General features: G+C 38.6%; 1 protein-coding gene across 5 annotated transcripts in view; it reads right to left on the bottom strand.

The window, feature by feature from the left end:
• DopEcR (G-protein coupled receptor DopEcR) overlaps nucleotides 1–25237 on the bottom strand; it is a 220011-nt gene that overhangs the window by 90960 nt on the left and 103814 nt on the right. Inside the window, exon 1 of one of the 5 annotated variants that reach the window (XM_087347480.1) lies at nucleotides 19238–19552. The exons of the other annotated variants lie outside the window; for them this stretch is intronic. The gene's annotated coding sequence lies outside the window, so the exon portion shown is untranslated. Of the gene's footprint in view, nucleotides 1–19237; nucleotides 19553–25237 lie in introns of those variants that run through there. 5 annotated transcript variants of the gene reach the window in all.

Below are 25237 nucleotides of genomic sequence, written 5' to 3'. Positions count from 1 at the left end.
AGGAGTCTTTAAAAAATGTTGCTGTTTTCAAAATGTTATAAATGGCAGCTGTTTGCACAAAAACTTCAAAATCATCACTTGCACAAAACAGTTTTCTGGTACCTGAACACAACAGCGACAAGTCCCTTCCATATACAGCGTATCATTTCATGACATACCTAGGAATCTCTCTCCCAGTGCTCATACACAGTTCCAGTTTTCTATGTTTGCCCTCATTATACAGAGCGTTCACTGATAAAGTTTACCGTAAGAGCCATTTCCCGTCTCCCGGCAGAAAAGCTTTGACCTTGGAAGTGGGCGTCGTGGGGAAAACGTATAGACCATGTCAAAAACATAGTCTTAACATTGCATAATTTGTTTTATCGTACGGCAAATATGCAAATCATCCTCTTCTCTGCTTTACAATGTTTGCACTGGTGATTCACAAGATTCATCTTCATCCTAGCTTCGCTATGAATGGTTTAACCCTTAGTTTGACTGCTACTCATTTGTATGCAAAGTGTTCAGTTTATACGACCACCAACAAATACAAATAGAAAATTAAGTTGAATTCACTTGAACACGGAACTCGGCCGGACAATGGATTAATGTTTTCTCGACTGGAATACGTCGATTTCTAGGCAGAGACGCACTGTCAAAGTTGAAGTTTTTTCTCCTGAGTAACAAACACGAAGTTGATTTTGTAGCTTTCATGGAGAGCTCCCGTCTAGTACGAACAACACGTCATCTGGGACGCGTAATATAAGCATTTGGGACGCAATTTTAAGAACTCTTAAGTGTACGAGGTGCGAACTTTTGTGTGGCATTCACGTTTTAAAAATGGCCGAACCTCTGTCGATGATGACGAGCGTTCTGGACGACCATCTTCGAGCACAACGCCCGAAAATGTTACGAAGATCGACGTCGTACCATCAACGACTTGTGCGACATTGTTGGGATAGGCTATGGGACCTGTCAGCTGATTCTAAAGGAAGAACTCCACATGCGACGCATCCTGTCTGAGGACCAGAAGCAAAATCGACTTCTCGTTTGTCAGGAGCTCAAAGATCTTGCAAGAACCGACCCCAACTTCCTTTCTAAGCTCCGTGTGACTTCTTCCTCTTCCCAAAGATGAAAATTCAGCTAAAGGGAAGGAGATTTGAGACGATAGAAGAGATTCAGGCAGAATCGCAGATGGTGCTTGACAGGCTGACAAAGAAAGATTTCCAGGGATGCTTCCAGGCTTGGCAGCGGCGCTGGGATAGTTGTGTTCACTCCCAGGGGAACTACTTCGAGGGTGATGGATGAATTTAATACCTGAGATAAGTGTACGGGTTTTTATACGCGCACCTCGTAGTGTTTCAGGTGGGGATATTTTGAAACTCATATGACACGAATTATAAACATGTTCACATAACCTATTCCTCCCTCTGCCTCTGGGTTCATGAGCACTGTTGTATTAAAATGGTATGCATTTCATACGTACGTCATGTATCTGTTTATCCTCTATTCCTGAGTAATTCTATCCATACTGGATACCGAAGGCGTGATGTGTAGAGACTTTCGCTCAAATCTATTTGTTTTACGATCGTATTCTAAAATTAATGGAACGTACAGTCGATCTCTTTGAGTCAGATGTCAGCTGCTGAGACTCAGGACAGACATCGCCTTCGTGAATGTATGAAACACCGGTGAAGGTGGATCAAAGTGAAGTGGTGAAGTTCTCCGCGTTCGGCGAGCTCTGCCGGAAGCATCCAACTTTAATCCCGGAACTGCGTGACGTGCACTTCAAATATCAGACCGGGAGAAACCGATATTTACGTCTGTAGGAACTACGCTGATCAAAGCGGCGAAGTTTAAATCTTGTCTACTCAACGATGACATGTTTCTACACCGTTATATTCACGGGCACTTGGTTCTTCGGGTTAAAAGACAGTATATTATAAACGATGTACCTCCCATAATTCCATGCGTCCATCCTCTTTGGGGCCTAGCAACTTTGTTTCATGTAGTCAGGTGGATGTTTTTCGACGTTTCAGAGATTCTTGCCGCCTTCATCATCAGTGTGACGATGGTGTAATACTTCAGAAAAATAGTTGTCTTCACTTACCATCACCCTGATGATGGAGGCAGCAAGAACCTCTTAAATGTCGGTGAACTTCCACCAGACTACACGACACAACAACCCAGAAGACAGTCATTTCCTTGTGTTGTTGTTATTCTTATGGTAAGACCCGGGCTCGGTAAATACAAACTGACCCAGAGTACATGTCCGTGACGTAACCAGTGTTTTGTATTTGTTTAAATCTTGTCAGTCTAATCACAATAAATTACCTATTAAATATTAAAATATTACTAAAATTAACATTTAAATATTAAAAATGATGTTCTCTATCGAAATGTTCGATTTACATAGATCATCATCATTTTCGATAGAGAACATCATTTTAAATATTTAAATGTTAATTTTAGTAATATTTTAATATTTAATAGGTAATTTATTGTGATTAGACTGACAAGATTTAAACAAATATATATTTATCACAATATGACGCAACTTTATCATCTCAGTGTTTTGTAGTCAGCTTTTAACCATTCCCTTATTGATTTGTTTTATTTTACAAAATCCTGTTCTTTTAGCATTCATCCACATTAATATGTAATTTCAAATTGTTAAAGTGTCAAATATTTGTTATAAATATTATCAATTTCATTGACACCTCAGACGAAAATTGAGTGCACACCAGATGAACGACTATCAGATAGCATAGAACTGAGACAGTTGCTAATATTACACATCAGAAAAATTTGGGAAGATGGCTACTGTAGCAATATACAGTAATCTTTTTTTAAATATCAAGTGTTGTGAACAAAAAAAAAAACATTTAATAGCCTCCCCTAAAAATTGTTTAAATATGCCGAACTTCTAGGATAGACATTAGTAATAAATACTTGTATATGCTGGTATCAGGGTAGTAAATTACGTAATTAACAAACATTAGCAATGAATAGCAATATTGTTTGCGTTTAAGCGATCTGATGTAGTGTTCGACTGCGTTTTGACGATGTAGGAGTTAGAATTCTCCTTTATTCTTAATGAAAGTAACTTTAAAATTGGTCGCTTTGGTGCTTAAGTGGGTAGGCAATTTATATTTTGTTTTCGTGAGTGGACCGGCATGAAAATTAATTTAAAATCGTTTAGAAACGACATGAAAGTAAACAATGGAGGGTGTATATACATCAAGTGTTGAAAGAGACAATTCAATATGCTCTGTACGAATCGAGTAAGCAATATGGCATATTCCATTACAGAAAACCGGACTGCGTACGAAAAGCAATCGATTCTTACCTAAAGACACGCGATTTCCTCAAATAAATGACACGTGCTATTACCCTTTTATGCTGCAAATGCCCATAGGAATTAAATTACTGAAAAAAAAAACACTAAATATTTTAATTCGACCTTCTTAAATGTAAATTTCGTATTATTTTTTTTTCATTTTGTTAGAAGAATAATTCATATACGGGCTAAGATACAAAGTTTTTAGAGAGTTCTTTGATAAATTTCAAGTGAAGTTGGATTTGTTTAGTTTCCTGTATTGAGAACGTGAAATGATATTTTAAATATTTTATATTTTATTATCTTATTAAAATTGTGATTTGACGGAAAATATTAAAATATTTCGGAAGAATCATGTGAATGACGAAAATGTTTATCGGTGACAATGAAATGGCTACATTCTGATATATTAAAAAATTTTGCAGTGAAATGTGAGTCCCATGTTCAAAAGATCACGAACTACTTCAAGATAAGAACCAATCTGACATTCAAGGATACACGTAATTCATGTTTTGCATTGCAAGTATAAACAAATGAAAATAGTCTGACGATACAAATTTTATTACTTTGTTAGCTTCTGGACAAATTCTCAATCATCTGCGAAGCTCCTGATGCTTTCATTGCAAAAAATATATAATACTGACACTTTATTTTGGATAATCATTATTCTCTTGTTACACTGATAGCAAATGAATAAAATACTTCTCTGGGTATAAAAACACTGTTTTATTAAAAAAAATATTTTTGTGCTCCGACAACCTCAGTGGAATCTCCACAGAAGTAAAAGTCAGTTTTTTTTAATTCACGGCGAAAGGGCGCAATGAACATTTTCACATCTTGGACATCGTTCGCCCTCAGGTTATGGAGATGGTTTGACAAGGCTTCCAACTTTTTCGGATGCTGCGGGAGGCTGGATCGTCATAAACAATGCACCAAAATGTCTCATCACGGCTGTCTGTAGAGAACTTGAGTGTATGAATGGTTCAAAAGATGAGGACGTGTCATTATCGTCCTCGAAAAGTTTTTCTTACAATTTCCTGTTAATATTCAGACAGGGTGAGATAAACGTCTCAGCCACACAGTGCAATGTTACATCTCTTCGTATGATCATGTTTTTTCCCTATTTTTAAGTCTTGACTTTCAAATGGCAAATGTGTGGGGCCAGACATTAAAAAAAACAATATTCTACACATTCAAAAGTGTTTGTCAGAAAAAGTATGAGACGTCTGGGCGGTCACACTCCATATTTGTACTCTGCCCACTTAACCTTAAGCCACGTTCATCAGTGACCTCGTACCACATAAATATGAATCCTTCACCATATGCACATTTAAGAATATGATACCTCATGGTCAATATTCTTTCCTAGTAGAAGGCTGGCAAGTGCCTGTTTAAGGTCCAGTGGGCTAAGTCTTCTTAAGTCGTTCTTATCACAAATTGCTTTACTTACTAAGTTTCCTTTACTCCTCCTTCCAACCTGAGAAAATTTTGTTTATGATTTGCTTACAACAAGGCGTTCTATCTGATTGCATGTTGACCGCCCATCTTCAGTGGTTGTAACAAACTTGTCACGACGTGTCCAAGCGTATGATTCAGGCATATGAAAATAAACACAGAATTCCGTCTCTATTTCACGTCAGGAAATAGAATGATCCCGGTACAAAACTTCAATAGGCACGTCTAACTTAAGAATTATCTTTCGACGATTTTCAGATCCAAAATAAAAAGGCTCATACTTCGAAATACTTGCAACGTTCGTGAATTCTGTCTTAGCTGATTTTGTACGGTCTGTCTGTCTAATTCCTTGCCGAGACCAATAACCTTAACACATCCACCCTCTGTGTCGTCTGTGATTGAACGCTGCCTTTGTGTACTGTGGAACTTTCCGGTTATTTTGTTGATCGTGAGTAGAGACTCAATTTTACGAAGATGAACCGACTTTCTACCAAAAATTCACCAAAAGCTGTCGTCTCGAACTGTCCGGGTGCTTTCTTCCTTAACACATTTTTGCCCAATTCGACACGGCTTACAAGAACCAAATGTGTTTGCGTTTTGCGTTCTGAAATCACATAAACCCCAGAGCGAATTGAAAATTCTTTCCTATCTGTCGCAGCATATTTCTACATTTTTATTACACTTTCGTGGTAGCCAGATTGATTGGTTGATTTACGGGCCTCGTACTTAATCAAGTTTTCATTTCACTCTCCATCGGCAAAGCTTAACTTCGTACGTGACTTTCAGCAAGTCAATGTTCTTAAGAGAGACAGAGAGTCCCGGAAAGTCCCACAAATGGAACATAAGAAGAATAAAGGGTTTAGCCCTTTAGAAACCAGTGGTACCAATATATACAATATGATTCAACGATCAATAAATCAGTATTTTGTCCAAAAGACTCTTGTGGGCTTCATATGATTCCCAGAATAATAATAAATGATTTCCCTAAATACAGTTAACAAACTGATCTGCTTGATGTATTTTATCTCAGGTAGAAACTAAAATTTTAAGCATTTTTTAAAAAAAACTTCCACTTTAAATGATTAAGCTAAAATATTTCTGATACAGTGGAAATTTGACGCGACGACCATGGTTCTGCGCTTACAAAAAACACTACTTTTACGAAGGCACAAATGTTGCAAGCACGCTACTGACAATTGTTTCACAAAGTGAAAGACAAACATTTTCTTTTATACCGACGTAAAACTTAAAGCCCTCATTGCCACAGAAAAGACACGTTCTCGGTGAAAAATTCTTAAACAGGAACAGAGGAATATCAAAAGCGTAACATGGCGTACGACACGCGTAAGAAGTCTGGAGGACGAGGGGGCGCCATATTGTTACTAAGATAATTAAAAGCAGAAGAAACCAAGACTTCGCAACATATTTATATCTCGTAATCAGAATTCATAACACACACATACAGCTTAATCACCGTTAGTTTCATGTAACGTGAGTTATGTTTTGTTCTCATATGATTGGATTCTTATAGGGCACTTACAATTTCGAACCCACGTTTCGTGAGGAGACATTTTGTGGTGTGCGACGGTCAAATAAGATCCCGGATCATCGACGTAGCCTACTAAATGTGGTCTCAAGAATTTTCAGACCGCAGTGATGGTCTTTCTTTACAAGAGAAACTTACGGTCAATTTTTCTGAAAACGAGGATACTAATATCAGAGGCGGTCTACGAAAATAAATTTCATGTGTTCTTTGCACAAAACATACAAAATGAATGTATAATGAGTTGCGGTGTTTTCCGAACTACCTGATGGATTTAAATTATATTTTATACTAAGCTTCTAAAGTACTAAAAATCTCCACGCAAGTTTAACTCGTCATAATTACTGCTAAACACGAAGTCCAAGTTCGATGGCATCAGACTTATCAAAAACGATTACTGTCAGACAAAGTAAGTACACTCAATGCGATAAAGTTCTCTTAAAATTGTAGTTACCAGTTTAAAAGGAAATATTCTTTTCGATAAATATTTAATAAAAAAATAAAGGAGAAATAATTCGTAGTTGTTGCGTGATTTGCTTTGTAACAACAGATTTATATCTGCACACAATAAAACCAAGGCCACTGGAATATGCAAACTGCATGTAACGCGTGTTTTTCCCCCCCAAGTTTCCTTCTTTAACTTTTCATCTTTCCCATTAACAAAATATATTTTTTTCGCTGGTATAAATAAACCTTCAATGTAAATGCAGTTCTTCTTATAAGCACATAACTGTAAGATTTGATGTTTTCAAGGCGGTGAGACTGAATACGACTTGTCTTCTGGGTTGTTACGCCGTGTGGTCTGGTAGAAGTCTACCAACTTTTCAGATTGACCTGACGATGGAGGCAGCAAGGATCTCTGAAACGTCGGTATACTCCTACCAGACTACACAGCGCAACAACCCAGAAGACAGAATTCTTCATACTCTGATGACGGAGGCAATATGACCTCTGAAACGTCGGTAAACATCGACCAGACTACACAGCGCAACAACCCAGAAGACAGAAATCTTCATACTCTGATGACAGAGGCAGTATGACCTCTGAAACGTTGGTTAACATCTACCAGACTACACAAAGCAACAACCCAGAAGACAGAAATCTTCATACTCTGATGACGGAGGCAGTATGACCTCTGAATCGTTGGTTAACATCGACCAGACTACACAGCGCAACAACCCAGAAGACAGAAATCTTCATACTCTGATGATGGAGGCAGTATGACCTCTGAAACGTTGGTTAACATCGACCAGACTACACAGCGCAACAACCCAGAAGACAGAAATCTTCATACTCTGATGACGGAGGCAGTATGACCTCTGAAACGTTGGTAAACATCGACCAGACTACACAGCGCAACAACCCAGAAGACAGCAATCATCAAGCATTATCACCACTGCATTTTAACACTAGTTTAATTATAAAGCAGATGACTACATATGAAGAATGCGTCATAGTTATTTAATATTTTGAGTCTTCCTGTACAGCACGGGCAAGAATATAATTTACAGGCTATGGCTGCAAAAGATGAAGGGCAGAAACTGATATCAGGTAGTAAGGCGTGCACCACTGAACTCAAATGACAGCTATTTAAACGGAACAAGACGTTGAAAGAAACGAGCATCGGATAGACGATTATCGAGACGCGAATTGCAGTGAACCCGGAGACGACTCCGGCCTGACGTTACAGGTAATAGGCTCCGAAGTCTGCTATATTCATAAGCTGGAGGAGGGAGTCAGAAATCATGTGCACAGCGCAATCATTTAGAAGCGTTCGCTGTATCTTTTTAAATTCCTCTCAATGCAAATGTCTCATGCTGCCTTAAAAGTGTGTGCATGTGTCGGTTTCGTTCTCCGATTCCCCGTCCCCAAGTCTTTTCCGAGCATCTACCATCTTTCCTTAATTTCTATCATTGCAACTGCATTCTGGATTCCGTGAATATTGGTTTGTGTTCATAGCACCCACAACAGAATTTTGTAAATCCAATCTATTTTCTGATTTCACGGTTCGCAGTCTTGCCTGTCCACGATATTATTGTCGTTCGTCTCTAAAAATACAATTCCGACGCTAATAACTTCGGTTTTCTTCTTAAACTACCTTAATTCTGAACCATAAGACATCTTTTAATTACTGTCTTATAAATATTTTGTTTAGTTTTCCTTGCTACGTTGCATATATTTCCAAAATCATATATCACAAGTTCCTGAATCATGTTTTTCTATCATTATTTTTTTTAACACTTATAATTATCGCCGAGTTCATAATGTCGTTTCTTAAGTACAGGTAAACTACGTCCATGTTTCCCGATTGATGATTGTATGGTTTTGTGAAGAAAAAAAATGCTAATACTCCTACTCCTGATAATCTTGTATAATTATCAATTCGCCATCTTGAAAATTCAGAGAAGAAAGTGTCGTTCCCCTACGGATATAGCCTACCCACACTGCTACACGTTACGATTCTGAATTACAGTTTGAAATAATACAGGGTGTCCGAGAAAGAGTCCACACATTTTAAACATTTCTACTGAGAAAATAAACAGAGCTAGGACAGTACAGTTTTCACCACATGAAACAGAAACTCAGGAAGTTTTTCATCCCACGTTTCTCCATTTCACTGAATTCAACCTGATCTCCCTTTGTTGATCGCGCAATGTCCATCCGGTATTCAAATGCTCAGAAAGCTTTGCCACGTGTTTGAGGCGTGGTTCCTTCCACAGAAGGGACGATGCGGTTTTTAAGATCTTGCAAACAAGTGGCTCGTATGCGGTACACCTGGTCCTTTGTGTACTCCAAAAGGAAGAAATCCATGGGCGTTAAACCCGGCGATCTTGCAGGCCATACAACGGGCAAATCTCTTCCGATCCATTTTGCTCTGTTTTAACAGCTCAAGATGTCAATTTTTGTACTTTTCAAACATTTAGAGCGATAATTTGCCATAGAAATTCTCTTAAAATTAAATTATTTGGTTATATCACAATGTATTTCAAATAAGATAATTAAAATAATTAAAATATCATTCTTTGTTCCATATCGAATAATCGATTTACATTTGGAATTCTCCTTCAAAATAACCTACTTTATGCAGTATATTCGATATTTTCTGCGTGGAACGTGAATGCCTCACGAAACACACGGTAAATCCATAAAATCTTAAAACGTATTTGACACAAACTTGGATCGTACATCGACCGTCCATTCATTTCGCGCTGCTACAATTACAAATTGCAAACAGCGGAACGAAAGTGTTCGTTGACGTCCACACATTCCCGTAGTAAATCATGACCCGCCATTTCGAACACTCGTGTAAGATTTATGAACACCGGCGCAAATTCTGAAAAATCTTTGACAAGCCTGAAACTGCCTCACGTTTTCTTGGAAGCCACTTCTGTCCAAGCTGATCAAAATTCCACTTTTCGAATGACCACGCAGTTCAATAAAGTCCCGAAACCTGGTTGGCCAATGCCTGTTTAGGATATGTATGGAACAGACGTCAACAAACACTGGAGCGCGGTTCAAGTTGAATATCAGAAGCACTGAAGTACGAGGTGCGATCGGAAAGTTTCTAGACTGCGCGTATAAAAACCCGTACACTTATCTCAGGTATTAAATTCATCCATCACCCTCGAAGTAGTTCCCCTGGGAGTGAACACAACGATCCCAGCGCCGCTGCCAAGCCTGGAAGCATCCCTGGAAATCTTTCTTTGTCAGCCTGTCAAGCACCATCTGCGATTCTGCCTGAATCTCTTCTATCGTCTCAAATCTCCTTCCCTTTAGCTGAATTTTCATCTTTGGGAAGAGGAAGAAGTCACACGGAGCTTAGAAAGGAAGTTGGGGTCGGTTCTTGCAAGATCTTTGAGCTCCTGACAAACGAGAAGTCGATTCTGCTTCCAGGCTTGGCAGCGGCGCTGGGATCGTTGTGTTCACTCCCAGGGGAACTACTTCGAGGGTGATGGATGAATTTAATACCTGAGATAAGTGTACGGGTTTTTATACGCGCAGTCTGGAAACCTTCCGATCGCACCTCGTATGTATATGAGTTCTGAATGTGAACCAGGCGTTAACAAATGCTATATTTATTTCTCGTATGCGCTTAATTCGAGACGTTCTTGGTAGACTTTCGTGCTGGAAATGATCGCTTAGAATACAAAAGGCACAAGGAACACGTTTGGAAGATCTTTTGTGCTCCGGCGCTGATTTCTCCCTTCCAGTCTTGTTTCTTCAAGTCCCCGTTACATATCTGTATCCGAGGCAGCGCTGCTTTTGATTTAAATTTGAGTCGACACACATGAGAAGCAAGATGCCTACTTTCAGGTACTTTGCTTCAAAGCCGATACGAGAGCCCAACATTTGTACAAAGGCGTTCTTTGACATGAGTAAACCTAATATCACTGACTCTGAGGCTAACCTATCTCTTTCGGTACATGAAGTGCATTGTCGGTAAAGGGACCCTTATTTTGGAAGACGAGAACACACGACGACGCTTAACGAGCGGATTTCTAAACCTTTCTTAACTTTTTAAGACGATCAGGGTGGCCAACCGAATAAATCATTCTGAAGCAGAATGGGGCAAATAATGTATTAAATCGCGGATGGTTCTTTACAGACCCCACCCCTCGTCACTCTGCACTGTACTTCTTACATATAATTTGTTATTCGTATTTGAACGTTGACTATCACGCCCGGAGGTTTTCTTAACTTTTTTCGCGTAACGTAACTTACGTTTGTACAATCACTCTCCACTTAAACGAGGAATATACGTCTACATGTTCGCAACAGATGCCGATTATTATTCCACGTTTATTTATTCATGTATTTGTGGATGATTTCAACTTCTAAGATTATAAGAGTGTTGAATGATAAGATAATTAGTGGACAATGAATTAGATAGGGCAGAGGGGAGGAACACAGATTGCAGGTGTTTGAGGAGGATATTTGGGCCTAGGAGAGAAGACGATGGGGCGTGGAGAAAACTGCATAATGATGAGCTTAAAAATCTGTACTCCTCCCCCAATATTGTCAGGGTGATTAAGTCGAGAAGAATGAGATTGGCGGGGCATGTAGCGCGCATGGATGGGACAAGAGGTGTGCACCGGGTACTGGTTGGGAAACCTGAAGGGAAGAGACCGCTGGGGAGACCTAGACGTAGATGGGAGGATAATCTCAGGCGGGATCTATGGGAGATAGGAGATGAAGGAGACTGGATTTTGTCAGCCCAGGACAGGGGCCGGTGGAGGGCTTTGGTTAGTTCGGTGATGAACCTTTCAGTTCGGTAAGCCATCTAGTTGGTTGGGTCCACTATTTGGGAAGCTTGAGGGGAAGAGACCGCTGGGGAGACCTAGACGTAGATGGGAGGATAATCTCAGGCGGGATCTATGGGAGATAGGAGTTGAAGGAGACTGGATTTTGTTGGCCCAGGACAGGGTCCGGTTGAGGGCTTTGGTTAATTCGGTGATGAACCTTCGGGTTCGGTAAGCCATCTAGTTAGTTAGTTAGTCATGACATTTTTAAGGTACTGTCCCGGAATTTGTCAGTCTCCGTGCCTCGATCTGAACCCAGGACTTCGAAATACGTATGAGTGCTAACCACTCGACCGTGAAGTCCGATGTACGAGTTGTATATCACATTCTTTTCTCTTATCTTTTATATAAAATCGACGGTCGAAATGCGCTGTCGATAAGGCATTCCATGCATGCAGAAACGTTTTCCTGCTTGTATTCAGCTTCAACCTCCACAACGGGCAAGAAAATAAAGTCATTTATCTCTCTTACTCACAGAAGCGACACTGGGTCTAACGCCTACACAACACCTTCCCATTCTCTACCACACGCCTGGACCCAAAATTATTCCACACATCTCTGGGTTTCGTGTTCATGACAAAACTCAGCGAAACGTAAAGTAATACGACTGACACCCGTCTTACGTACAGGTTACTGCAGAACGCAGAGTCTGTTAAACTGTATACCGCCTGGGAGCCATGTTTCCTGATTTTACAGTTCAATCGACGTAACAATTTAAAGGGGTTTAAATAACGGCAGATAAGTGGCCTTATTGATAACTGACATAAGATTTTGCGTGGAGGGCGAGATAGTGTTAAGAACATTAAGGCGGGAGATTCATCAGTCTGTAACAAATTAGATCTCTTCGGAAAATGTAAGAGGATTATAAAACTTAATCCTTTTCCTGGGAATAAACATTCATATAGTCCAGCAGATTCTTATAGTTACGTGGAACTGTAAAACGCATAGAAATTTCTAGTGAAATGTCGAAAGCAAACCAAACTAACATTTTACATAGAAACAGAAATTCATGTTCTTTTATACAACGAAAGAAAGAGGAAAATGGTGACGTCAGGAATCGGTTTCCTCAGAGCGGTCGAAGGTCACAGAATGACGTACAGCGAACGTAATTAACATCAGAACTATGTTAGAACTGTAAGTATAAGAAACGAGTACACTGATATAAAATTACGTAAAATTTAGTGATTCTCACCAACAAAAGTTTTTAAATGGACTTAACCTTTTCATCACAACACATAGAAGATGGATTAAAACTCATAACGACATTCTCAAAATTGTGTAACCTGTACATATATTCATGTTAATGTTATAATTACTTCTCCCAGATGGCGGTATCTTCCATTCGAGTCTCCCAGGTAAAATTTTGCGTGTATTTATAATATCTCTCCCCCACCTCCATCTCTGACACGTTGACACTACTCGGTGAACAGAAAAAGTAACGAATCTCCTCATTAGACCCACGTTCCCATTAATTCTTCAGTCGTAGACGCATGTATTGTGGTCAGCACATTGTAGTCTGCAACCCTCGTCCTTAGGTTTTCGCGACTGGAGTTCAACGCACAATTCCTCTTTTCTGGGATGAGTCACTTTATCAAGCGTTTCGAACAACATTTCAGTTGCCATCCTCAGGGTGAACATGTAACGATCAGACGTTTTTGGAAACCTGATATAGGGCAGGCAGTAGGTGGAGAGTTGGATTTTACGCTGAAGAAACTTCGGATAGTTTTCAATATTTGACGTAGCCGTTCAGCCCCTAAAGCTGAAGATCTACACCCTTATTCCCTTGTTATTATAATTTGAATGTTTTGTTTCGAGCAGAAAATGGAGTTCTGGTGAATGGAGAAGAGTTTATTCTGCGATGAGACATGTTCTTCTCATACCATGTTCCATTAAGAAACGTACGTACGAAAGCAATTTCGTGTCGCATTAGACCCTAATAACCAAAGATTGGAAGACAGTATAAGTACTTATTCCATTCTTTTACGCATCTTATGTCCACAGTCAACTCATCATTGCTGATTTTCCCGCTCTGGTATTTTGGCGCCAGTGTGGTAGGACAACCAGAACAATTTCCGCTGACAGTCCTTTGCTGTGTTCTATTGCCTTCCAGTCGAAACTAAGTTCTGGAATGTCACAGTCGTAAAGAATGTGATTGCACTGTAAACTTAGATTGGAAAATTCCAAAATCAGCTTGAATGATGGTTAGCAAAAACCGCACGAACTGAAACAGATGACAAAGACAATGACTCGAAATCCGTAACATCAATTTCTAAACAGCCTCGATGATTTAGATAAATAATGCGATACCATTACGGAAGTAATCCGACTCACGACATGAAACGAGCTGTACCCGGTGTTGATTTTCATCCGTACAGACGACACGCACCAAATTCACGCTGTAACTTCTCTATACAGAAATATCATCTTCCATTTACAGAACGTGTTTCAGTTCTCTCATTTTGTAGAATCCATTGCTTACCACATAATTTATTAATAATTTTAATTCCACTGTTTAAATATCGCTGACACATCTGTTCTTGAAAATGGCTGTCTTCTGGGTTGTTGCGCCGTGTAATCTGGTAGAAGTATACCGACGTTTCAGAGTTGCTTACTGCCGTCATAATCAGGACCACGATGAAGAAGTAAGGGCCTCTGAAACGTCGACAAACTTCTTCGTTGTTAGTCGTTTAATATAATGTTTACCACTCTAAATATTCCCGTATTGAGAAGTGTTTTATTATTTACACAATGTATATTTCCAAAGTTATTTTACGGATTAATTTAAAATAATAATTTTACAGCGTAATGTTTATTTTACTTTAAAAACACTCATTTATGTTTCTGTGTTAATATTTTTCACATTTCACTAAACCCTTCACCAAGGTTTTGTAACTCAGAAAATAGAATTATATTAAGTCGTAGGTAAGTTAATTTTGGCATTCAACTGGTTACAATGAACATAGTTTCCTTTCAGACGAGCGAGAATGCCTGCCTCTCTGTAAACGCGACACATTACCCCCGCGAAAATGTTACTTCCAGTCCGGTGAATTTAATGCAACAATAAATATGTACGTAATTTATACATCGAATTAGATTTGATACTTATATTTAATACATGACAGATATACGACACATCCACCAAATATGATAATGAACAATGAATTGGAAAGGACGTGGAAGGAAGCGATCGTGGCTTGATTTAAGATACTACCACCAAAACCTTCTGTTACGATAGCTGGTCTCCGGGCAGAGATTTGAGCCTGGGACCTCGCGAACACGAAGCAGGCTTTTAGATTGTTAAAGTGTCCGAGGAACATGTCGCCTCCATATTCAGGGTTAAGTGTATAGATCTATATTTTGTATAGTTCATCTTGCTCAGACTGAACATGAGATTTTGGAACTACGTTTCACAATATAAAATTGAATCAATACGCGGATTTTTTTAAAGTAATGCAATCACTGTTTTTTTCACTAACAACTGAGGTTATAACTTTCGTACAAAGTTTGGCTTTAGTCCAGATTTAAAAACTGCTATAAATCACTGTGTTACAAGCATTGTATGGCATGTAACCAGAATAATGTCCTTATAAATACAATTCTGTAACTGAAAAGAACACACCTTCTGGGGTGTCCAATCAGTCATTCGACAGCCACCGTCAACCTGACGCATATAAAAATAATTTTTTACCATCAGATTACAGAAATTAGAAAATTACTCAGTTTACATTTACCACATCTGATTTGTCGCGATGTATAAACAAAGAACATAGAAGGCAATGACAAGCTAACAGTCTTTTGTTCCAACTTCTTTGATTTCATTCTACTGACGTTAATAGCATGTGGATATTAAAGTGTGAAGACCGATTTTATGTAAAATTTGAATTAGTTTAAATATTCTGAAGATGTTTTATTTTCAAAACAGACACGGAGATTTCTAGGTACAACAGTTGAGCAAAATCATTTCCAAAAAACTGCCTAAACCTAACCTAACCTAACAGAATAACTCAAATGAATATCTGATCATTTACGCATTACAACATAAGTTATGCATCTAAAGCTGACAGAGGTCACGTCTCCATGAAAGTCATATGATAGGCCCACATGTGCAAACGCTATTCCTGTACGTCTCCTAATAATTTCAAACTATTCAGTATAATAGTATTATACTATCGATTGCTGTACGTTTTAGTCACCTTAATACGCCTATATTATATAAGACTCAGGTTAATTTAAGCACGCTCAGTTTCGACATCTCCTGGGTCCGTCTCTGGAGTAAATATCCTAAAAATTAGCCCAGAAAAATTAAAATTACTTCGAGAATAATAACAGACATTTCCCTGTAAATGTTCATAACGTAAAAAGTCCTTACCATGTCATCACATTTCTTCACAATTTAATAATCTACAATCATAACACCTCACTATGTACAAGACCTTACAACAACTTCTGTTAATCGATTCTTAGTCTATTCGAGGACTCCTTCAGACTTAAACTGGTTATACAGACAAATGGATGGGTTGCGGTGATTTATGAATTTGAAGTAATGTAAAAAAAAAAAAACGTGAAAGCTTAATATTAAAATAATGCTTTTGAGAAATGTGCCTGGAGGTAGGTAACTAAGGATGAACATGAAGGACCTCTAGCCAGCAGTCGGTCGCGGGACTGCGATAAAAGCTCCAAGTCTCCTGAACGGATATTCCACTGTGATGTTCGATGTATCTGAGGGTCGTAATATAAAATAGGAAATCAAAGAAGTTTATACTCAGACTGGGAGGTCTCCACTTCAAGCATCTACCAGAATTCAAAGCTGTTTTTCGAGTGACCTCGCAAGATGAATGGATGCCCCATTTTACTCTATAGACTTTGTGGCGTTTTCTTAAAGTGTCTGATTTGAGTGTATTTCAAGATGGCTCTCTTTCAGGTTGTAGCTCCGTGTAGTCTCGTAGACTTGAGGTTCTCACAGCGGTGAGTATGAAGATTTCCGTCTTCTGGGTTGTTGCGCTGTGTAGTCTGGTCGATGTTAACCAACGTTTCAGAGGTCATACTGCCTCCGTCATCAGGGCGCCCTGATGACGGAGGCAGTATGACCTCTGAAACGTTGGTTAACATCGACCAGACTACACAGCGCAACAACCCAGAAGACAGAAATCTTCATACTCACCGCCCTGATGATGGAGGCAGTATGACCTCCGAAACGTTGGTTAACATCAACCAGACTACACAGCGCAACAACCCAGAAGACGGAAATCTTCAGTCTGGTAGAAGTTTACCGACGTTTAAGAGGTGCTTCCTCCCTTCTTTCCAACCCCGATGGAGGCAGCAAGCACCTCTGAAACGTCGATAAACTTCTACAAGACTACACGGCACTACAACCCACAAGCTCTTCAACAGGGAATGAAAATTTGTTCGTAGATATTAAAAATTGCATCATTCTTATTATGGTTTCAGCACTCATAATCAAAATATTGTTATGAAAGGGCCGCATAATAATTACTTCAGAAAATTAATAATTAGCGTGTGCATGTATTAAAACAGCAGACATTTGTGCCTTTAACATTAGTAATAATTATGTGAATTTGTGTTTAGATTCTAACAGATACGCAATTCTTTTCTGGCGACTAAATTTATCCAACACACGGATCCAAAATTTTCCAGTTTTCTATAATCACCAATTTCGGTAGTGGTTAAACACTCAAATTTCAAATTCATCAGCCATTCGACGAATCTCAAATTAAAAAATAATAACCTGTTAAGATTATCAATCCTATAAAGCAATCTCCTGAGATGTAGTACTGAAGATTAAGGAGAGACATACAGGAGTGTATTTTTGGTCATGTCGGATGTTTAAAACACGTATTGTTTCATGTTTAAACTGACAAAATGCTTTTCCAAGAGAACATTTAAAAATTTGGCGAAGGGAGGAAAACAAACGTCGATAGTTTTAAAGAAGTTCAGGTCACAAACAGTGGCCACGAATTTATAGAACTTAAAAACATTTTAAAAGCAAAAAGTAACTTGATTTATAAAATATTCATTAGCTGCGTGAGAACACCGAAGTCTCTCTTCAAGGGAATTATTTGTGAAGAATAAAAGAGTAAGGAATTCTGTTCTACATCGACTAAAACTCGAGGTATTTTTAACTTGGAACTAATACCTATTATCATCACAACATTCTGGAATCTATCTTCTATGTTTCTAGTGAAAATTCAAAACGTTAAAGTAGAGACAAACGTTCACTTGTCTCTTAACACAGTTTCTATACGTTTAAATTCAAGATATCCTTCACGAACATTTCCCTAGAAGTAATTTTCTTCAAATATATATGCAAGAATCAACATACTTAATTCCTACGATGCATTTAAAACTACAGAAAATAAATCAATACAAAATTTATTTTATTTTGTTATGTCCATTATAATGTGATACCAAACATTACCAATATTCAATATCTGTACAGCCACAGAAGGAAATTTTTCCATAAGAAGATTAAAATTATTTTTAAAAGATTCCATTCTCAAACCTACGAGACTTCTTTCAGATTCCGCGTAGGACTTTCAAGAAATTGGTGAGGGGCTACGTCATAACACGCTCTGTTAACGTCTTTATTTCTGAGAATATCCTTATAGATGGCAGTGAAATCATGAAAAAGGTAATTGTTGATAAATTAAAAAGTTATCCAAGAAACAACAGAAAACAAATTCACTTTTTCTAAACCCAGTTACAAGAATAAACGATTTGTAAATTACGAAATTGTTTTGAAAATATTCATAGGGCTAAAGAATTATTTTATAAAAATACTCGTAGAACGAAATAAATAAACTCGATGCAACATTTAAAAGAAATTGGTAAATTTCAACTATTTCAACACAAACATATTAAAATTTCGTGGTAAATTCCCCACGTCGCCAACTTAGTGAGTGAGTTAACAATGAAGTTTATTCTTTGTATAAAATAATAAATTTAATTTATATCTTAATTTATATATAAAATGTAACAAGATGCAGTATCTACTGAGAATGTTATAATTTTAAGTAATTTTAAACAACATTATTTTAAGTTTGTGTATAGACGGAAAATAAAATATTGTATCAATAAATTTAATGTGTGAAGAAGTTTATATTTACCCAGGGAATATTACGAAGAATTATATATTTTTAGTCGTTTTGGATTTGTGGTTAATCCTGTGCGTTAGATCGATATTATGTTTTACTTAGTAGAACTGCAAAACAAATAATTAAAAATGCAAACAGATAACATTAAATTCTTGTTACTTTCGCCTTTATATGATTTGGTAACAGAATAAAAAATAATAATAATAATAATAAATAAACGTTTTCGTCCAATGGTCTCAGGGCAATTTGACGATTTACGAATCACACTCATTCATGTATACAAAGTCAACGATTTCAAACCACACGCACTCTGGTGGATTTTAATGTTAACATAACCTAGAAAATAAAATTGATACTATAATTTCCGATTCTGTTCTAAACAAACATATAAATGCATTAACGCCAACAAATTCCGCATACTTAAAGATCAAATCACGGTTAGTTACGTGTTTAATGTTATCTGTCAACTTCATTTTTTGAACAGAACCCCTGATTTTGGATTACTTACAGGGACAAACTCGCAAATTGAACGTCCTTGCAGCTGAAGAGGTAGTGTGCCTTCCTTCACAGTGATATGACGAGGTAAAGATGTAACGCAATTGTCAATAACATCCCCTTCAAGAGTCACATTCCGTAGAACATCGATACGTGACACGGAAAAAGCAGCTTTTAAGCAGACGAACAAACTACAAGCTTGAGCTACAGTCTTCTAACACATAAACAGTACAAAGAGCCATTACTGAGCACAAGTTGAGAAGATAGCAGAACTCGTAGGAGCAGCAGACTCTTCCTGGGCCAGAGGTCTCTTGCACTGAGCTAGGTGACGTCCCGGACATGGAACCGATCGCCGACGACACTGCGCACGCGCAACTCCGTTGGTGACGTCACAAATAAAGCCCGGGCGAGTACAGGCGTCATCTCTCTTCTAACCGATCCATGAAAATCAGGTTCAATCGAACACACGATCTCTCGCAGACCTCTCGATACACGGACAACTCAAATAAAAGATCGAACAAGAGGTGGGAATAAAAATATCGAGGAATTAACACGTTCAAGGTCATTACATTTCGATTTCGCCCGTGAATTTCAAGGTTTTTTTTTTTTAAATTCTAGCGCTGAAATTTTTATGTTTTGGTCTAATCGAGAAACTCCAGACGACATTTTCAGAACCTACGTAAATTTCGCATAGAAAGTAATCACGAATTAACGGCTTGTGCTCTTGTACCTAACTTCCATCTTCGTGACAGCGAACAGATTATGGAATCTCTCGTCATTTACGACATTTGTCACAAACTCGGCACATTCGTGTTTCCAAGTTCTTGTCAATAAAAATTATTATCGTCGCTTGTGAACTGAGGTCTTGTGCGACGTGACGCCGTGTCCTGAAGATGAAGACGGCAAGTTCTTCCGAAACGGTAACCACCTACAAGACTACACGGTCTCACATCCCAGATTACAATCAACAGAAGCTCAAATGACAGATTTTTGTCACTTGGGTGTCGAATAAAAGGTTACTCAATGTCATAGACAGACGATCGAATCTCACGTTTTACCAATTCCGATAATGTTAAGGGACAGTCATGGTTAATTCATGGAAAGTTATTGATCAGCCTTGTCAGTGAAAGGTTTATTGGTTGTAGACAGCCCGAAGTTGAACCCTAAAGACGGAAGTGATACGATCCTTCGACGTACAGACTTTTATGGCGTTAATAAGAGAGATCACGAAACACTTCAAAACCAGAAATATTTCGGGGTTTATTTAAAATATTTGACTGATGCCAATCACGTGACTTAAAACTCTAAGTTCATTGGAATTTTCTTAATCTGGCTGCGTTTCTAGTACAAGGAAATATTGTGGTGTTATTCAATTTAGGTAGAAAACATTTTTCATGGCGGTAGGAGTTAAGACTGGGTCTTCTGGGGTGTGACACCCGGCAGTCTTGTAACTAATCACTATATTTTATAAGGACATACTGTCTCCATCTTCAGCATGGAAGTGATTGGGACTGGGAAATGAACAGACAGACAGGGGGGACACAGCCCCATCCGAGCCAATGCTGTTATAAGGGCTCCTACGAAAGAAGACCCTAATTAAGCTTCTAGAAAGGCGGGCCCTTGTCAGGGCCTGAGGGGAGGATGGACTAGTCAAGAGACGTCTTTTAGTGAATGAGCGACATCTATGATCTGATCACAGGGAAGCCATATTCTATGTTCGCATCGCTAGAATGGAGTTCGACCCCTGTCGATTCCCTGATGATTCGTTGGATGGTAAGACTACAAGGCTGTCTCTACCCACAAGACTACAAGGAGGATACCACGTAATGATTTATTAACACATCCTGGGTAGGGGTAAGATAAAGTTACTCGATCAATAGTCCGTATAATAGGCGTCTGGTCGAAGGTATGGCCATTTCTGCCTGATCTTATTCCAAATTTTAAAATGTCATGCTCGGGGGAGTCAGAGCAATAAATGTGTATCGCGTATCTGCAAGGTTCTAGAATGATTAACAACGCCATTACATGACAGTAATGTACATTGAAACTTGTAGACATGCGTGTGAATTCGTGTTCAGGCTGTCCGTCCAGTTTGTCTGCTGATCGATGTGGAAACTCTGGAACTCTGTCATATACGAGGTCTTAGTTTACGTTCTTCTTATCTGTAAGAAACGGGGCTATTGATTTCGACGTCTATAACTTAAGTTTTCACATAAATTTAAGACGTAGTTCGGTTGCAGTTGGCTTGAAACCTTTCAATGAAATTTTGAGCGGAACGACCTGCATTGACAACGAAATCTGCACAAAATTTGTTCTTTCCGTCTCTATAAAAAGTTCACATTAAAATTATCTCTGATTTTTACACTAGACGAGAAATTATCCAGCAACTGCCCGACTTACTCCACAAATAAAAAACTCACTTTTTCAACAAAAATTCACGCCTTTTATGGAACCTGGGCGATCATCTACGTCCGAGCCAGCTGAATGCATTTACCACCCTAATATAATATTTATTCCTTTTTAATATCATTGCTAACATTAATATTATTATACATTATAAATAAATCAAAACTATTTCTAGAATACGCGGACAACAGGATAAGAAATGCTGATATAGGATGTTTTTCGAGGACGTTTGGACCCAAATGTTCAAGTGCAATGACTTATAAAAATAAAATAAAATTAGATGATTAGCATAGATTATAGAACAAAAGATGATGATTTCTTATATTAAATCACATTGGAAGTTACTGAGTCAGCAGGATAATAATTCCCAATCACGTGCCAGCAGAAATATCTTGAACACCGGCTTAAGAAAATAAATTACTTTGTGAGCAAAACTGGAAAAAAATTAGTGCTCAAAAGTACATTGTTTTTTGGCTATTATTTTAAAAATGGCTCAATTGCTCCGCGCTGGAAATTATCTGCCATGAGGTAAGTTAAAATGTTACAAATGGCGCCGTGTAGCGGCAATTCAAACTACTGTCCGTTAAATTCAATTTAATTAACTCTCGACACATCGAAGACGCTATTACAGACAACTGGCACGTATCCTCGAACTTTTCACGACAATATAAGTTTTTGTCTGCCATACTTAGCATCTACCGAGCCTCAGGAAACTAGGTTTCGATGTGTGACTGTAGCTTAGTTAGGATGCGTTTCCTGCCTTAATTCATAGACATTTTTGTAGCTCGTTCAATCAGTTCAGTGAGTAGGCTACGGGCTGGATAACAGGGGACAAATTCCTGGTACAGTATAATTTTTCTCTCAGCTACAGCATCCAGACTGGATGTGGGGTCCTCCCAGGCTGCTATCCAGTGAGCACAAGGTTTTTGTTTCTGAATTACACCTGCAGAGACGTTAAACCCTCCATGTAGTTGCGACGTTAAGAATGTGTGGAGTTATGCGTATGGATGGCGTGGTGTTTATATGTACCAGTGACAATTTTCTTTTTTCCCTAAGCTAAATGTCCAGCTTTGTAGAGAAACAATGCTAATAATGCCACAGTGTACATCAAAATCACAGCGTTAGTAAAAATCTAATCAGTCGATAAAATTGCATTTCACCACAATATAGTCTTTTTTTTAAATCTACTCAGATTATGTATCGAAGACGTAATTTCCACCAGCCATAATGAAAGGACGTTTGCTCGTCTTAACTTAAAGTTTACATCCGAAAAGTACTCTAATTTTCATTGTTCGTGTCGTCCAATTTCGTCGTTAAAATCGTTTGTAAAGTTAGTTTGCCAGAGTTTAGGAGAACGAGATTATATTTTATATCATTTACCCAAGTTTCTGTGGAACTTTGAGGAAGAGACTGTCTTCCTCCGTCTTTCATGTTATCAGAAAGACAAGGTTATCAAAGTCGGTTGGTTATACGCGCTATTAAAAGTTCGCCCTTTGTCTCAATCTAATGACGAAAGCCATTCGAGTGGAATTCTTTTAAAAATATGTAATTACATTTTCAATCAGTTTCTTTGAAAGACTTTGGAGCAGGGCTTCGTCTTTGGAGTGCAGTGCATTATCCCATTCGTATGAATTTCAAAGCTACTGGAGGATGACATTGGTACACATCCATTTTGGTAATATGTTACTTTTATTAATTTTGAAACTAGATATTTCGTGATGTCTGATTACTTTTTCCTTTGTGTTTTTAGTAATATTCAACCTGTTTACGAATTTCATATCTTCGTAATACTAATCGTAATTAGGCCTATCTGACAAATCAGGGGGCAGTATTGTTTGCGACGTAAAGGTAATTTTAGAACCCAATTTGGCAGAGCACTGACCAGATCCTATGCTCTCACTTAATGGTCACAGCAAAGACCTTTTTACAAAGACTGCCTTATTATCATTCTGAATTCAGTTACTAGATTTGTTCTCGTACTTATTGTAAATCTAGAATATTATATTCCTCTTAACAGCAGTCTCAGGACAACAATTAGTGGTAGATTATGACAGGAGGCTGCGCGCGCAACCATTACTTCACTGTGATTGGTCAGATGGGCCTTATCGCGTTTTGAAAATTGGATATGTGAAAATGTCTTCTAGTTTGATTTATAAAACGCCGGAAATCAGAGCAAACAAAACAATAATATTGCCATTGTCTGTATGGCTGTAAGATTCAGTAAAACATTTTGGCCTAATAATAATTCAGTAAAGGAGCGATTTAGTTAAATGCCTTTATAACAAGAAACATCCCGAACTTTGAGCACGACGCCCAAATACTGAAGACCAGCTTTCAATCAGGTTGGAAGGATGTCGCCGATTTGGCCAGATGAGTTGGCGAGCCTTTCTCCTGGTGATTATTTTACGTTCTGAATTCCGAAGTCACATATTTCAGAAGAACGACACCTCTCACAGATGTTTCAGACAAAGGAGGATTCGACAACCCCCATAAAAGTTGTGCCAGGAGAAAGAGAATCTCTGAAAAGTCCGGCGGAATGTTTGACTGCATTTGTCGGTGACTGAAGGGCCGTTCGATATCTGGAGGGTTCCATCCTTCTAGGATAATGAGGTTATATCCTCGTTCCCCGGGGGAGAAATCACATAAATGTCTGTGTATTAATGTTCTGCACAGACAACAGACGCGAATCGCAAAATTGGTACTTGCAGCTTCAGCAAATCAACGGCAGAAAAACGGATCACTGTAATAATTTTTGCGAACCGGAGTTGCATAAATGTCAAACGTTGTCTCACTTTGAGGCAAAATTGTTTCGTCAGCTGTTAGTAAACGACGCTCAATTAACTGCGCTGAACGTCACGGGGATATTATAAACGGTGTGTGTATTACAAATTGAGAAACTTCGGCCGTGGCCTATTTGGAAACGCTACATGGTATTCACCTTGAAAAAACTAAAAAAAAAAATAATTGATTTTTTCCAGTAAATGTCTTCGTAATGTTGTTCCGGCATATCATCGCATCGCAGAGAATTCGACGCCTTTTGCGTGGTCCACGAACAGAGAGGAATCATCATCACACATGCAGTCTGTGGCCGTGTATTGCAGACGTAATTTACATTGGCGATTTACAGAGCGGTTGGGGGTGGAGGTCGTTAGTACGATAAAAGCTCTGCAGATGACGTGCTCAATATTAACATGAAAAATTGCATTTCTTCTTTGTTTCCCAATGAGAAATACAGGTGTAACGATGTATTAAGCACGTGAGGACCACGTTACAGCTTGATGCAAAGTGAGAGGGTGGTTCAAGATTGACTTGGGACTGTTCTTTACGAAATGTGTCTGCACCAGAATGACGAAATTCCTTTCATGGCAGATGGTGATTGGTGCAACGCACTTTCTGGAGGTCGTCAACTGCTTCAGTAGAGTACACGTCACAGTTAATCAGTAAAGCGACTGTCCAATGGGAGTCCACAGTTCGATTCTCTGTAGGGTCAGAATAACCGGGCCACACAGCCTCCTGTCCCGGGAACACCAGTGCCATCTATCTTGTGCCGAGTTTGATAATGCGCGGAGCGAAACATGTACATCTTCATGACGGAGTAGTTAGTGAT

This window comes from Zootermopsis nevadensis, unplaced genomic scaffold, assembly GCF_977971745.1.
Source record: "Zootermopsis nevadensis isolate Lab colony 2312 unplaced genomic scaffold, Znev_1.0 Znev_ptg000011l, whole genome shotgun sequence".
Lineage (NCBI taxonomy): Eukaryota > Metazoa > Arthropoda > Insecta > Blattodea > Termopsidae > Zootermopsis > Zootermopsis nevadensis.
The sequence above is the reverse complement of the archived record's forward strand: the minus strand, read 5'-3'. Positions and strand labels throughout refer to the sequence as shown.